Source organism: Mus musculus, chromosome 12 (genome assembly GCF_000001635.26).
Source record: "Mus musculus strain C57BL/6J chromosome 12, GRCm38.p6 C57BL/6J".
Taxonomy (NCBI): Eukaryota; Metazoa; Chordata; class Mammalia; order Rodentia; family Muridae; genus Mus; species Mus musculus.
This window is the reverse complement of record NC_000078.6, coordinates 48,628,104-48,633,987: the sequence shown is the minus strand read 5'-3', so window position 1 is coordinate 48,633,987 and position 5,884 is coordinate 48,628,104. Positions and strand designations below refer to the sequence as shown.

The 5,884-nt window shown below is 37.7% G+C and overlaps 1 pseudogene; it reads right to left on the bottom strand.

Annotated features, from left to right (window-relative positions):
• Gm29818 (predicted gene, 29818) lies at nucleotides 1,300-1,748 on the bottom strand (annotated as a pseudogene).

The window sequence follows — 5,884 nt, the reverse complement described above, 5'->3', positions numbered from 1 at the left end:
TTTCCTATCATTCTGTCTTTTAAAGTCCTTGGGGAGCATCTATGAAATATCTTAGTCACGGTTCTGTGAATCCCGCTTTTGGAGATACAAGCAGATGCATTTATCTCAAATAGGAATTGATTAACAGAGCTCAAGATGTCACTGATGAGATATGCATACCCAGGCTATTTCAATGGCATTGCTATGACTTACCCTCCAGCAAACATTCTGGGCTGATTTGCATGTTTCAGCCACGGTGAATTTTATAGCAGTTTCTGTAACACCCGTGCCTTTCACAGCATGTAGGAAATATAAAAGCAGCACTCTCTGAAGGGCCAAGACTCAACCTTTAAAATACCTTTCCAGCTCCATCCCACACTGCTTGAGGGGCTATGTTTTGAAGTGACTTTCTGGGTATGAATTAATGTTTTCTATGGATTGGTTAAAATAAAGAAATGTTCCAGGAATGGGTAAGAACAGTGCCAATAGTATTTCACTGTGAATAAATTTGTTAGATACCTTTCCTTTTTGGGAAATCAGTACAACAGTGTGTGTGTGTGTGTGTGTGTGTGTGTGTGTGTGTGTGTGTGTGTGTGTAGAGAAACCGTAAGACAGAGATCTTTAAACCTGAAACTTAGAACTGCTGATCTCTAGTCACTTTACACAGGATTTCCTTTTCTTTCTGCAACTAAGAATGGGAGATCTGTGGCCATTTTGTCATTCAAACCATTTAGGTTTTATATTTGCAACTGGGATGGTGGCACAATAAATGCAACATTATGGAATCATTTATGACACTGAATTAGCTATGCTAAGCGTGGGACACAGGTAAGACAAAGGCCTCCTGGCATGTTGCTGTAGTAAGCCAGTGATGGCTGTCTAAAATAATGCTGCAAAAGAGTAATCAAGAAAAACGACACGATTGATTGCCAATTAAAGAAGTCTAAATAGAGCTACAGACGAGTGATAGATACATAGGGAATAATTGAATGTCCATTTCAAAAGTTGATTTTCTGACAATGGTCTTTATATAGGAGCATATGCATTTTTAAAACGTTGGAAAATATACTGACTTCATTTTTATACCACTGCTTCTGCAGTCTTATAACTAGCTAGCTGGATTTGATTTTCTAACATCTGTAAATTTTGTGTTCTTCATAACTCATCACATAAAATGGACCTTCTGTTTCTTATTGGTCTAAAACTTACATTTTACTAGACCACTGTTTCTGAGCCTACACATTGTAACCCCTTTGGTGGTCAAATAACCCTTCTATAGGGGTCACCTAACACAATCAGAGAACACTCATTTTTTTGGGGGGGAACACTTTTAATATTCACTGTGTGAGGAATTACAAGAACAATAAATTAAGCCATATATTGAACCGAAATTTCCTTTATACAAAGTATTAAAATACTATGCATTTCTAAAATGAAATTATTGGTATACAGTTGTAGTCATTATGTAAACTAAATTAAATGCTATACAATAAAGAGAAAAATCAATGAGGCAAATGTATGAATGAAGATATTCCTGAACTTCCCATTTTATTGAGCATCAAAAACCACCAATCTTTTTGTCCTTTTCTTGTACATTATTCTACATCTACATTTTCTGCATCTTATTGGATCCCTGGATGTTATCTCATTTTCGGTGTGACAATCTCCACAAATATTTATTATTGCCTGCTGCTTTGGTGGTTGAACATCTTTCTGGGGTGGGGTCCATTATTAGTGCCTCCACAGTTGGAAGAAGTGTCCCTTCTCTGGAAAACACTGATATTTACTTATTATTTCTAACAGTAGCAAAATTATACTTGTGAATTAGAAACAAAAATGATTTTTAGGAGTTACAATCATATGAGAAAGCAATAGGAATTTTAAGAGCTACAGTAGTGGACACTTCTCAGAGTTAACTTTTTTTTTTTCTTTTTTGTAACATAATTTTTTTTAAATAATTTTACTTATTTACATTTCATATATATATACTTATATTTATATTTATTGCGTATTTTCCTCAATTACATTCCCAATGCTATCCCAAAAGTCACCCACACCCTCCCCTCCCATTCCCTACCCACCCATTCCCATTTTTTGGCCCTGGCGTTCCCCTGTACTTGGGCATATAAAGTTTGCCTGTCCAATGGACCTCTCTTTCCAGTGATGGCCAACTAGGCCATCTTTTGATACATATGCAGCTAGAGACAAGAGCTCTGGGGTACTGGTTAGTTCATAATGTTGTTGCACCTACAGGGTTGCAGATCTCTTTAGCTCCTTGGATACTTTCTCTAGCTCCTCCATTGGGGGCCCTGTGATCCATCCAATAGTTGACTGTGAGCATCCACTTCTGTGTTTGCTAGGCCCCAGCCTAGTCTCACAAGGGATAGCTATATCACAGTCCTTGCAACAAAGGCTTGCTAGTGTATGCAATGGTGTAATTGTTTGGAGGCTAATTATGGGATGGATCCCTGGATATGGCAGTCTCTAGATGGTCCATCATTTTGTCTCAGCTCCAAACTTTTTCTCTGTAACTCCTTCCATGGGTGATTGTTTCCAATTCTAAGAACGGGCAAAGTGTCCACACTTTGGTCTTCCTTCTTCTTCAGTTTCATGTGTTTTGCAAATTGTACCTTATATCTCGCTATACTAAGTTTCTGGGCTAATATCCACTTATCAGTGAGTACATATCATTTGATTTCTTTTGTGATTGTGTTACCTCACTCATGATGATGCCCTCCAGGTCCAACCATTTGCCTAAGAATTTCATAAATTCATTCTTTTTAATAGCTGAGTAGTATTCCATTGTGTAAATGTACCACATTTTTTAAATCCATTCCTCTGTTGAGGGGCATCTGGGCTCTTTCCAGCTTCTGGCTATTATAAATAAGGCTGCTATGAACATAGTGGAGCATGTGTCCTTACCGGTTCGGACATCTTCTGGATAAATGCCCAGGAGAGGTATTGCGGGATCCTCCGATACTACTATGTCAAATTTTCTGAGGAACCACCAGACTGATTTCCAGAGTGGTTGTACAAGCCTGCAATCCCACCAAAAATGGAGGAGTGTTCCTCTTTGTCTACATCCTCGCCATCATCTGCTGTCACCTGAATTTTTGATCTTAGCCATTGTGACTGGTGTGAGGTGGAATCTCAGGGTTGTTTTGATTTGCATTTCTCTGATTATTAAGGATGTTGAACATTTTTCAGGTGTTTCTCAGCCATTCGGTATTCCTCGGGTGAGAATTCTTTGTTTAGCTCTGAGACCCATCTTTTAAGGAGGTTATTTGATTTTCTGGAGTCCACCCTCTGGAGTTCTTTATATATATTGGATATTAGTCCCCTATCTGATTTAAGATAGGTAAAGATCCTTTCCCAATCTGTTGGTGGCCTTTTTGTCTTATTGGTGGTGTCTTTTGTCTTGCAGAAGCTTTGCAGTTTCATGAGGTCCCATTTGTCAATTCTCGATCTTACAGCACAAGCCATTGATGTTCTATTCAGGAATATCCCCCCGTGCCCATATCTTTGAGGCTTTTCACCACTTTCTCCTCTGTAAATTTCAGTGTCTCTGGTTTTATGTGAAGTTCCTTGATCCACTTAGATTTGACCTTAGTACAACGAGATAGGAATGGATCAATTCCCATTCTTCTACATGATAACAACCATTTGTGCCAGCACCATTTGTTGAAAATGCTGTCTTTCTTTCACTGGATGGTTTTAGCTCCCTTGTCAAAGACCAAGTGACCATAGGTGTGTGGGTTCATTTCTGGGTTTTCAATTCTATTCCATTTGTCTACTTGTCTATCACTATACCAGTACCATGCAGTTTTTATCACAATTGCTCTGTAGTAAAGCTTTAGGTCAGGCATGGTGATTCCACCAGAAGTACTTTTATCCTTGAGAAGAGTTTTTGCTTTCTTAGGTTTTTTGTTATTCCAGATGAATTTGCAGATTGCCCTTTCTAATTCGTTGAAGAATTGAGTTGGAATTTTGATGGGGATTGCATTGAATCTGTTGATTGCTTTTGGCAAGATAGCCATTTTTACAATGTTTATCCTGCCAATCCATGAGCATGGGAGACCTTTTCATATTCTGAGATCTTCTTTAATTTCTTTCTTCAGAGACTTGAAATTTTTATCATACAGATCTTTCATTTCCTTAGTTAGAGTCATGCCAAGGTATTTTATATTATTTGTGACTATTGAGAAGGGTGTTGTTTCCCTAATTTCTTTCTCAGCCTGTTTATTCTTTGTGTAGAGAAAGGCCATTGACTTGTTTGAGTTTATTTTATATCCAGCTACTTCACTGAAGCTGTTTATCAGGTTTAGGAGTTCTCTGGTGGAATTTTTAGAGTCACTTATATATACTATCATATCATCTGCAAAAAGTGATATTTTCACTTCATCTTTCCCAATTTGTATCCCCTTGATTTCCTTTTGTTGTGGAATTGCTCTGGCTAGGACTTCAAGTACTATGTTGAATAGGTAGGGAGAAAGTGGGCAGCCTTGTCTAGTCCCGGATTTTAGTGGGATTGCTTCAAGCTTCTCACCATTTACTTTGATGTTGGGTACTGGTTTGCTGTAGATTGCTTTTATCATGTTTAGGTATGGGCCTTGAATTCCTGATCTTTCCAAGACTTTTATCATGAATGGGTGTTGGATCTTGTCAAATGCTTTTTCTGCATCTAACAAGATGATCATGTGGTTTTTGTCTTTGATTTGTTTATATAATGGATTACATTGATGGATTTTCTTATATTAAACTATCTCTGCATCCCTGGAATAAAACCTACTTGGTCAGGATGCATGATTGCTTTAATGTGTTCTTGGATTCGGTTAACAAGAATTTTATTGAGTATTTTTGCATTGATATTTATAAGGAAAATTGGTCTGAATTCTCTATCTTTGTTGGATCTTTCTGTGGCTTAGGTATCAGAGTAATTGTGGCTTCATAGAATGAGTTGGGTAGAGTTCCCTCTTCTTCTATTTTGTGGAATAGTTTGTGCAGAACTGGAATTAGATCTTTTTTGAAGGTCTGGTAGAACTCTGTACTAAACCCATCTGAACCTGGGCTTTTTTTGGCTGAGAGACTATTAATGACGGCTTCTATTTCTTTAGGGGATATGGGACCGTTTAAATCATTAACTTGATCCTGATTGAACTTTGGTTCCTGGTATCTGTCTAGAAATTTGTCCATTTTGTCCAGGCTTTCCAGTTTTGTTGAGTGTAGCCTTTTGTAGAAGGATCTGATGGTGTCTTGGAATTCTTCAGAATCTGTTGTTATGTCTCCCTTTTCATTTCTGATTTTGTTAATTAGGATGTTGTCCCTGTGCCCTCTAGTGTGTCTAGCTAAGGGTTTATCTGTCTTGTTGATTTCCTCAAAGAACCAACTCCTCATTTGGTTAATTCTTTGAATAGTTTTTCTTGTTTCCACTTGGTTGATTTCACCCTTGAGTTTAATTATTTCGTGCTGTCTACTCCTCTAGGGTGAATTTTCTTCCTTTTTTTCCTAGAGCTTTTAGATGTGTTTTCAATCTGCTAATGTGTGCTCTCTCCAGTTTCTTCTTGGAGGCACTCAGAGCTATGAGTTTCCCTCTTAGAAATGCTTTCATTGTGTCCCATAGAATTGGGTATGTTGTGGCTACATTTTCATTAAACTCTTAAAAGTCTTTAATTTTTTCTTTATTTCTTCCATGACCAAGGTATCATTGAGAAGGGTGTTGTTCAGTTTCCAAGTGAATGATGGCTTTCTATTATTTATGTTGTTATTGAAGATCAGCCTTAGGCCATGGTGGTCTGATAGGATGCATGGGACAATTTCAATATTTTGTATCTGTTGAGGCCTGTTTTTTGACCAATTATATGGTCAATTTTGGAGAAGGTCCCGTGAGGGGCTGAGAAAAAGGTAT